The 10,816-nt window shown below is 46.4% G+C and overlaps 1 long non-coding RNA gene across 1 annotated transcript; it reads left to right on the forward strand.

Moving 5' to 3' along the window:
* Window positions 1–6,115: 6,115 nt before the first annotated feature.
* Window positions 6,116–10,391, forward strand: LOC139163161 (uncharacterized). The gene is made up of 3 exons (XR_011558433.1): window positions 6,116–6,165; window positions 9,877–9,938; window positions 10,265–10,391. It is a non-coding gene; the product is annotated as an uncharacterized lncRNA (long non-coding RNA).
* Window positions 10,392–10,816: the final 425 nt, after the last annotated feature.

The raw sequence follows: 10,816 nt of genomic DNA on the forward strand, positions 1-10,816 counted from the left end.
ATCCATTCCGAGCTGCAAGAGAGAGATCAAGCACACAGTTGACCAGTAAGCGAAAAAGTTCCAAAATCCGCATTGCAAAACCCTCCGATGACCGACCTACAACGGCAGCCGTGAAACAGTACAGGGAGCTAAGCGGGACCCCTCCAGGATCTCCATTGAAAAACCCTCCGATGACCCGACCGCGGCAGCTGTGAAACGGTGCGGGGAGCTAAGCGAAAGCCGCCCAGTATCCCTATTGAAAAACCCTCCGATGACAGACGGACTACGGCAGCCGTGAAACGGTTCGGGGAATAAGGAGAAGCCGGCCAGTATCCCCATTGAAAAATCCTCCGATGACAGCCCGACCACACAAGCAGTGAAACCGTTTGTGGAGCCAGGCAGAAGCCTGTCAGTATCCCCATTGAAAAATCGTCCGATGACAGCCCGACGAAGGCAGCCGTGAAACGGTGTGGGGAGCTAAGGAGAAGCCCTCCAGTATCTCCATTGAAAAACCATCCAGTGATAGCCCGACAGCGGCAGCCTTGAGACGGCGCGAGGAGAGAACCCGGGGCCGTTCAGAGTCCCTATTAAGCAACCCTCCGATGGAATATTCTACTGCAAACAAACATATTTCGGTGATCAAAGGCCAATTCCGGGAACTTAACAGTGAAGAGCCAAAGAACATTGCAGAGCATGTTGCCTCTCGGGATCTGCCTTGTCTGGAACAATAAAGACTAGACTAGACTAGATCAAAAGACAGGCCAGGCCGCCCATTGGAATCCATTCTGAGCTGCAAGACAGAGATCAAGCACACAGTTGGTCAGTAAGGAGAAAATGTTCCAAAATCCGCATTGCAAAACCCTCCGATGACTGACCAACGACGGCAGCCGTGAAACGGTGCAGGGAGCTAAACGGGAGCCCTCCAGTATCTCCATTGAAAAATCCTCCGATGACAGCCCGACCACGGCAGCCGTGAAACGGTGTATGGAGCCAAGCAGAAGCCTGTCAGTATCCCCATTGAAAAACCGTCCGATGACAGCCTTGAGACGGCGGGAGGAGAGAACCCACGGCCGTTCAGAATCCCTATTAAGCAACCCTCCGATGGAAAATTCTACTGCAAACAAACATACAGATTTCCTTCATTCAAACGTGCGGACGTCTCTCTTGCTCAGAACATCTGGACGATTGTGTAGGAATCTCCTCTTTCTTTCTGTGGGCCAGGATCCCCCTTTTCCTTGCAAAGCAGCCCCGAATGAAGATCCTAAAGAATAAAGTTTGCCCATCTGTCCCCTTTCCTCTGCATTCCTTCCAAGATCCTTTTGGCTGGAGGAGCCAACACCTGGCTTTTAACATAGAAACATAGAAGACTGGCAGCAGAAAAAGACCTCGTGGTCCATCTAGTCTGCCCTTATACAATTTTCTGTATTTTATCTTACAATGGATATATGTTTATCCCAGGCATGTTTAAATTCAGTTACTGTGGATTTACCAACCACGTCTGCTGGAAGTTTGTTCCAAGGATCTACTACTCTTTCAGTAAAATAATATTTTCTCATGTTGCTTTTGATCTTTCCCCCAACTAACTTCAGAGTGTGTCCCCTTGGTCTTGTGTTCACTTTCCTATTAAAAACACTTCCATCCTGGACCTTATTTAACCCTTTAACATATTAAAATGTTTCGATCATGTCCCCCCTTTTCCTTCTGTCCTCCAGACTATACAGATTGAGTTCATTAAGTCTTTCCTGATACGTTTTATGCTTAAGACCTTCCACCATTCTTGTAGCCCATCTTTGGACCCGTTCAATTTTGTCAATATCTTTTTGTAGGTGAGGTCTCCAGAACTGAACACAATATTCCAAATGTGGTCTCACCAGCATTCTATATAGAGGGATCATAATCTCCCTCTTCCTGCTTGTTATATCTCTAGCTATGCAGCCAAGCATCCGACTTGCTTTCCCTACCGCCTGACTGCACTGTTCACCCATTTTGAGACTGTCAGAAACCACTACCCCTAAATCCTTTTCTTTTGAAGTATTTGCTAACACAAACTGCCAATACAATACTCAGATTGAGGATTCCTTTTCCCCAAGTTCATTATTTTACATTTGGAAACATTAAACTGCAGTTTCCATTGCTTTGACCATTTATCTAGTAAAGCTAAATCATTTACCATATTACAGATGCCTCCAGGAATATCAACCCTATTGCACACTTTGGAGTCATCGGCAAATAGGCAAACCTTCCCTACCAAACCTTCCCCTATGTCACTCACAAACATATTAAAAAGAATAGGACCCAGAACAGACCTTTGTGGCAAACCACTTGTAACCTGTCTCTGCTCAGAATACTCGCCATTAACAATAACTCTCTGGTGTCTACGCTTCAGCCAGCTGCAAATCCATTGAACTATCCAGGGATTAAGTCCAATCTTCACTAATTTATCTATCAGCTCTTTATGTGGAACCGTATCAAAGGCTTTGCTGAAGTCCAGGTAGGCAATATCCACGGCACCACCTTCATCCAACACCTTTGTGACATAGTCAAAGAAATCAATGAGATTAGTCTTACATGATTTGCCTTCAGTAAAGCCATGCTGATTTGGGTCCAATAAGTTATTCTTTTTTAGGTGCTGATTTATCCTCTTTTTGAGTAGAGTCTCCATCATTTTAACTACAACTGATGTCAAGCTAACTGGCCTGTAGTTACCAGCTTCTTCTCTACTGCCCTTCTTGTGGATAGGCACAACACTGGCCATTCTCCAATCCTCAGGAACTTCTCCTGTTAACAAGGATTGGTTAAACAAATCAGTCAGGGGGGTAGTAATGACAGATCTGAGTTCTTTAAGAACTCTGGGGTGGATGCCATCTGGACCCATTGCCTTATTTGTCTTTAATCGTTCAAGTTCTTCTAAGACATCGGCTTCTAAGATCACTGGAGCTGAATCCGTACAGCTGGAAGCAATGCTATATCCCTCTATAGTATTATTTTGTAAGGTGTCTTTTGAGAAAACTAAACAGCTATTGAAATGGTCAGCGATCTCCTTATTCCCATTAATGCATGTATTATTCCCGGTACTAAGCTTTGTGATGCCACAGTTTTTCTTCTTCTTATCACTAATATATCTGAAGAAGGCTTTATCCCCCTTCTTTACAGATTTGGCAATTTTTTCCTCTTTTGAGGCTTTAGCAGCATATATTATCTGTTTCACCTCCTTCTGTCTCATTTTATACACCTCCCTATCAGCTATACTTCCAGACTCTTTATACCTCCTATAGGCGTTGTCTGTGGATGGAAGCCTTATACACCCTTTTCCAGCGTTGTCTGTGGATGGAAGCCTCCCTGGGGCTTTCTCTACCCCTTGACAAGCTTCTTTTGAAGGGAGGGTTTCTGGCCGTGAAAAAGAGCATTGAATGTGTTATTTCAGCACCAGTTTGATACTCTTTTGAAAGACTTGTGCTGCCCAAAAGGTAAATTTATATTGGGAAGGAAAGTTGTGTATCCGACCACACTTGGCCAATAAAAAATTATGTTATGTTCTATTCTGTTTTGTTCTGTTCTGTTCTAGTCTAGTCTAGATTGCCAGCTAGATGGTTCTGATTCGACCATTACTAAGTGAATTACAGGGTGTAGGGGTTTATGCTTCAGATGATACTAAATTTCTTGGAGCCAGACTTTTATTCTTTTTATTGCTTTTCTTAATTTTTCAATACTGCGCTGCTGCCCTGACTGGTTGATGCTATCAGGTCCAATTCCCTTGGGGGTTTTGTGCAATACGCCATGGGAGGATTGACATAATTGTGCCTAATCCATTCGTGTTTTGATAGCCCCAGTTGCTTCTTCTGGGTGTCTTTGAGAGGGGCAATAATTCAAAGTCAAACTCCTCCCAGACAGGTGGACAAGGACAGGCCCCAGTCACCTAGGTTACTCTCTAAATTTTAGTAGAATAAACATATTAATTATTACATTATTACAAGAGAACCAGAAGTTTTCTCAGCCATGCCCTTGCAGGATACCATTGCTTCACATTAGGGGCGTCTTAAGACAAGTTCCCTTGGGCTATTCCCACTCCCCAAAAAGGGTTTTCTGGCTCTAGGAAGCCCAGATCTCAATCCACCTAAGAGTTGGAATCCGAGGAAAGTTCCCAAAGGAAGTCGAGCTTAGAAATGAAAATACACTACCAGCTGTGACCAGCAGAGGGCCTTATGGATTTGGGGTCAACTGGATAATTCTCCTTCTGTTCCTTGTTGCAGGATCCACGAGACTGGATATGTCCTTCCTTCTGTCTTTCCTACCAGGAAGACCCTCCGGATTTGCAGGTCAGTGTCTGGGGGACCCGAGATTCCTTGGGCCTTTCCCTGCCTTCCTTGGCATTTGAGGTGGGAGATGGGAGGGAGGCCCTCCTGCTGAAGAGGGAATTGGGGGAGAAGGGAGAGTTTGGGTTATGGGATTTTGTTTGGAGATGTGGCATTCCTCCATTCATTCCCACATTTACTCCAAAACAACAACAACAACAACAACAACAATAATAATAATAATAATAATAATAATAATAATAATAATAAAAAATATTAAAATGCCAAATTACTCTTAATTCTAAAATACCAGTTACTCTAGGTTACTTTCTAAATTTTAGTAGAATAAACATATTAATTATTAAATATTATTAAAAGTTATAAAGTGCTAAAAATATAGGAGGTAATTAAGATCGTTTGTCAATCAAACCAGAAATACAACACCAAGTTCTAAAAGATGAGTTCTAGAAAAGAGATTCAGTATTCATCCTTTCTTTACTTGCTTTGAACTACTGTATTTTCATTATCATACAGAAGTAAAAGGGGATCTCTTGAAAAATCCTGGGGCAACTTAATGTGTGTATGTGTCTTTGTGTCTTCATTTCAAGTCAATTCTCCCCTTGCAGGTCAAAATGAAGCCCAGAGTGGATTGGATTGCAAGATACAACTGGACTTTTCTCTACTTTCAGGTCAGCCTCTGCCATTCCTGTATTTGTGGTTGTTTCTTGTTGCCTTAACATCCTTTGCCTTTCCTCCCAGGCCTCTTTCCTGGGAAGTTGCCCATAAGACCCTTGTGAGAGAAACCAGCTGGAGGCCCCCCAATTCTCCCAGGAGCCCTGGGTCATGTAGGACTTGGACCCAAGGTGCCCCAATCCAAGCGCTCTCCTTCCTCCCGTTAACTCCCCCAAGGGCTTCCCAGAGGATCCTGCAAGAGACCTTGAAATTCCCTCCACAAATTCCATGCCTTTTTCAAAAAATTTCACATTTTACATATTGAATGTTCACCTCCTCTTTCTAGAAAATAGTGCTGGTGAACAACAACAACAACAACAACAAATGAGGAAAAGACACTTGAATGGCTTCCAGCTTCCTTAAATTCACTTTTTTGAGGGATCTCTTAGGAAAACCTTTGCAGAAAAGTTGGAGTTTGGCTGCCCATACCCTCCTCCAAATGTAGCTGAGCCCCAACAGTATAAGAGGCTTTCTAGGCCCCGATCTGGCACAGATATTCTGTGAATACTGACAAGCTGTCTGAAGGGGCTCCTTTGTTGTTCTGCTAGATCTGGATGGATTCCAAAGTGCAGCCCAAGTTCAAATCCAGTTTGAGAATCCTGGGATCAGTGGTGAGTATGGGGGGGCTTCATGGTAGCTGCTTCTCCTTCAATAGGAGCCTCCTTGGATCTTGGAAATAATAATAATAATAATAATAATAATAATAATAATAATAATAATAATAATAATAATTTTTATTGGATTTGTATGCCGCCCCTCTCCGTAGACTCGGGACGGCTAACAACAATAATAAACACAACATGTACAATCCAATAATAAAAAACAACTAAAAACCCCTATTATAAAACCAAACATAAACACAACATACCATGCATAACTTGTAATGGCCTGGGGGGAAGGGCTATCTCAACTCCCCTTATGCCTGGCGGCATAAGTGAGTCTTATATGGTGGGGAGCCACTGATCCAGAGGATTCAAAGAGAGCTCTGGAGAAACAGCTGGGTCCCGGGGAAAAATTCATTCTCCCCGCTGAGGGAAGGTGTTTTGTGGGGCAGCTTTGCTCAAATCCTGGAGGTTTCAGCTGTCACAATTGTCTCATGGTGTTTCTTCACAGGCCAAGGGGGAACTTTGTTTGATTGGAATTTCCATTTTCTCTGGCAAAGGTAAGGGCCGTTTGGGAGATATTTCAGGGTTGGTTTGAGACTCAAGAGTGGAGTTCAAGATGTGCCTTGTTGTGTTTGGCTCATGGCCAGCTCCTTTGGTAACAGATGTTGAACCGGAGGAGCTGGGTCCGTCGGAGCATCGGAGACCTGTGTGGCCCTCGAAGGGTTCAGACAGTGAAGGGAAAGGAGAGATGGAAACTGAAGGTGCTGGAGAGGTGGAGGCCCCTGCTTGGCTTGTGGCACCCCCAGCTAGAGCCTCGTCTGCGTCAGATGAGGTGGGGGTGATTAATGACCCCATCCTCAATGTCTGGGTGTGAAGGATGATGGTAGGACAGGGGACACAGAAGAAGATCTTAAAGCATAGCTGGGAGTAATTAGAGCAGGGGTCCCCAAACTTTTCACATAGGGGGCCAGTTCACTGTCCCTCGGACTGTTGGAGGGCTGAACTATAAAAAACCCTGTGAACAGATACCTATGCATACTACACATACCTTATTTCTTTCTCTCTCCCTCTCTTTCTCTCTCCCTCTCTTTCTCCCCCTTCCTTCCTTCCTTCCCTCCCTCCCTTCCCTCCTTCCTTCCTTCCTCTCCGCTTCTTTCCCTCGCTCTTTTTCCCTTCTCTTTCCCTTCTCTTTCTTTCTCTCCACTTCTCTCTCTCTCTTTTTCCTCTTTCACCCTCCCTCTTCTCTCCCCGCGGAGGACTCACCTGACAAGCCTCCACCCTCCGACCCCGGACTCCCATTCAATCCCCAATCAGAAAACGGGAGCTAGCAACTCAAAGAGGAGGAGGAGGCGGGTGTGTGCGTGTATGTGTGTGTGTTGTGCCCAGCTCGGCTTTCGGCAAGCCTTACTTTACCTCGGGTGAGATGAGATTGAGGGGGACGTTCTCACTGCTTTTCCAGTGCGGCCTTGGAAAAGACCCGCGGGCCAGATAAATGGCTTCAGCGGGCCGCATGTGGCCCGCGGGCCGTAGTTTGGGGATGGCTGAATTAGAGAGTGCTGCAGCAGGCTTAAAAGGGGAGGTTTTGTGGGAGGCTCTTTGCAGGAGTTATCGTTCGTGGTTAACAGAGAACAAGAAACAGACCTTGCGTTTCGTCTCTAAACAAACATCTTGTATCTTTGGAAAACAACCCAGTTTTTTGACACTTGTCGAAAGACTGTCGCTCTTGAACAATAGAGTGAGTAGCTTTGCTGCAGCCCAGTTTGGAGACATTTCTTTCAAACCTTGGGGAGGGGGGGTGAGACATTTTTTATCAGCTTGGCAGATAACCTTGACCTTTTGGTCATAAACAGACATTCTCCTGCCATCCTTGTGGCTCTCTGCCAATTTGTAAAGCAATATATTTTGTGTTTCGGAAACCCCCAGTCTTTGTGTGTATGTGTGTGTTTGCCTTTCCTTGCTGCTTGTCTGTCCGGTCAGGCAGAACAGAATAATTTCTACCTATACAAACACACAGCTACTGCTGCAGCCATGGAGGAGTTTCTGTTGTGTCAGGATTTACAAACTCTAGCCCAAACAGTAGCAGGCTTGCAACACCAGATGGCCCAGCCGGCTCCCCCAGCCTTCCCAGCCTCATCTGCACCACTCAGGGGCCTGGCAAACCCGAAGCCTCCTTGCCGGCCAGCCTCACCGAATTTATCAATGTCTTCGATGGGAAGGAGGCAGATCGGATGCCGCCATACTAGCCATATGACTGCACCATCGACCTCTTCCCCAACAGCAAGCTCCCAGTAGGCCATCTGTATCCCATGTCCGAGTCTGAGCTCGTGGCCCTGAAGGACTTTGTCAATAAAAATCAGGCCAAGAGGTTCATCCAACTCTTGTCCTTACCCTTCTCTGCGCGCGTCCTGTTCTGGACCGGTCAGCATAGACTGTGTTGCAACTACCGGCGGTTCAATGCCATCATCCTGTGTAATCGGTACCCATTGCTCCGGATCCCGTTGCTCATGGATGTCTGCAGTCCGCCAAGATCTTCACCAAGATTGATCCGCGGAGCGCGGGAAAACTTGTTGCATATTTGGACGGGCGACAAATGGAAGATAGCGTTCGGGGCCCAGTATGGGCACTTTGAATATACTGTCATGCCCTTTGGGCTCACCAATGCCTTGGTGGTCATCCAGCATCTGATGAACGACGTTTTTTGGGATATGCTGGACCACCTTGTCATGCTCTACCTAGGTGACATTTTGGTCTATTCCCCTACACAGTCCAGCCACTTAGAGCACCTACGTTGAGTTCTGCAGCGCCTGCGTGAATATCACTTGTACGTGAAGCTGGAGAAGTGCCAGTTCTTTCAAATGACCATTGAGTTCTTGAGGTACATCATCTCTCCAGAGGGCATCGCCATGAGTCCTGGCAAAGTCAAGGCCCTGAAAACCTGGAAACACCTGCAGCAGATGAAAGATGTGCAGAGACTGTTAGGCTTTGCCAATTATTAGCACATCTTCACCCCGGGGTTTATCACACTGACTGCGCCCCTCACTCGGCTTCTGCAGAAGAAGGTGCCCTTCCAGTGGGGTGAGACTGAGCAGCAGGCGTCCGTGTCTACAGGAACCCATCCTGCAGCACCAAGATCCACACCGCCTGTTCCTTGTGGAGAATGACATCTCGAATGTTACTGTCAGGATCGTGCTACTTCAGGCCTGCCAGGATAGTGGCCCCTTGTTCCCATTCACTTACCACTCCCGAAAGCTGACGTCTTCGGAAAAGAACTATACCATCTGGGAGAAGGAGTTGTTGGGGGTCAAGTCTGCTTTTGAGATGTGGAGGCACCACCTCAAAGGAGCGCGGCACCAGGTTGATGTCTGAATGGATCACCAGAACCTGGAATTTCTGCAGACAGCCAGAAAGTGGAACCAACGACAAATCCGGTGGTCGTTCTTTTTTCACCTGGTTAATTTCCAGATCTGGTACACGCTGAACTGTCACAATCCCTGAGCGGATGCCCTGCCCCATAAACCAGAGTTCTTCCACACCAAAGAGCTGGTCCCTCTGCAGACCATTCTGCCCGCAGAATCCATTGCCGTGTCACGCATGATCCTGTGGATCTACGTTGGCAGATTCAGGAGATGCAACAGCAGGACAGTGTCGTGGACCAATGGAAACAAGAGCTCAGCCCTGACTCCCCCTGAACGTTCTCCAAAGGTCTGTTCCGGTACCATGGGAAACTGTATGTCCCAACAGGGCTGCTCCGTCTCAGTGCCATGATAATTCTGCCGCTGGTCACTTCAGGTTTTTCAAGACCTTCGAGTTGGTCTCTCAGAAGTTTTGGTGGCCTCGGATCCGAGATAATGTTCACTCGTATGTGAACACCTGTGTGCATTGCCGGCAGGCCAACACCACCATGGGAACCCTGCCAGGATTGCTGCAACCCTTGCTGGTGCCTGAGAAACCATGGGGGGCTATTTCCATGGACCTTAACACCCACCTGCCCCTTTTCTCGGGGTTCACCACAGTGCTGGTGGTTGTAGCTCAACCAAATGGCTCACTTCATCCCCTGCCAACGAGTGCAGCTAATGCCAACCTTTTGATCATAAAGAGACATTCTTCTGCCATCATTGCAGCTCTCAGCCAATTTGTAAGGCAATATATTTTGTGTCTCGAAAACCCCCAATCTCTCTCTGTGTGTTTGTTTGTCTTTCGTTGCTGCTCATGTGTCCCATCAGGCAGAACATGTCTCATGCTACTTTCTCCTTTTCTTGCTCCCAAAGGGGAATTCTAGGAGGGCTCCTGGTATATTTTGCCCTTCAAGGAAGATGGCTAGACTTTGCTGGTAAGTCATTTTGATGCACAACGATTGGCCTTCAGTTGATTTTCTTCCACAGGATTCCAGGATTTAGGCATTATGAGAAGACTCCCAATAGCCACATATTTCTCTCTGCTCTTCTGGCTACTCCTAAATGTCCCAGTTGGACAAATAGCCCTGAGGACTGAGTGTTGAACAAATCCAAAGCATCTTCTGTAGTTTTCATGGGGAATTCATCCCAGGCCCAGGTCTATGCATCATTCAGAACCTAACATAGATGCCAAAGAGGAGGAACTGGGGAAATGAAATGACACCACTCCTTCTCATTAAATCTCTCCCATGCTGAATTCTAGGGAATCTCCAACATCTGAATGTCTGGACGCAGCTGGTGATTAACTAGGTTTCTTCGGGATCTCCTGGATCAATATTAGAAGAAAGCCTACTGGAAGGAACCACGACGAAAAACGCAACATCTTTATTCTGTAACCCATTAAACGCTCTCACCCACAAATTGTGTGGTTCCCGCTTATATAAGGTTGCTAGCTTGTTAAATTCCTCTAATGGGATTCGTCGCTTTTCCTGCGCTCCCTCCCAGCTCCTCCCCAGTCATTACATCTATAGCTCCTGGTCTTTTATCAGCACGGTGTCAAAGTCCCAATAAACACCCAAGAAATAAATCAGAGTCCAAACCTTGGCCTCGAACCCCCTTCTTCTCCAATGAAGGTCAGCTCTTCCCGGGTAAAAAGGCTGGTCGCTCCCCCTCCGTAGCTTCCAATTCAACCGTGTCTCCAGGGGATGAGGATTGAAAAATTTAGTTCCTCCCGCAGCTGGTTCCTTGGTTAACACTTTCTTCTCCATTACACCTGAGTCTTTCCACTGCCCAATGCTAGGAACAGTGGCTGGCA

Source organism: Erythrolamprus reginae, chromosome 2 (assembly GCF_031021105.1).
Source record: "Erythrolamprus reginae isolate rEryReg1 chromosome 2, rEryReg1.hap1, whole genome shotgun sequence".
Taxonomy (NCBI): Eukaryota; Metazoa; Chordata; class Lepidosauria; order Squamata; family Dipsadidae; genus Erythrolamprus; species Erythrolamprus reginae.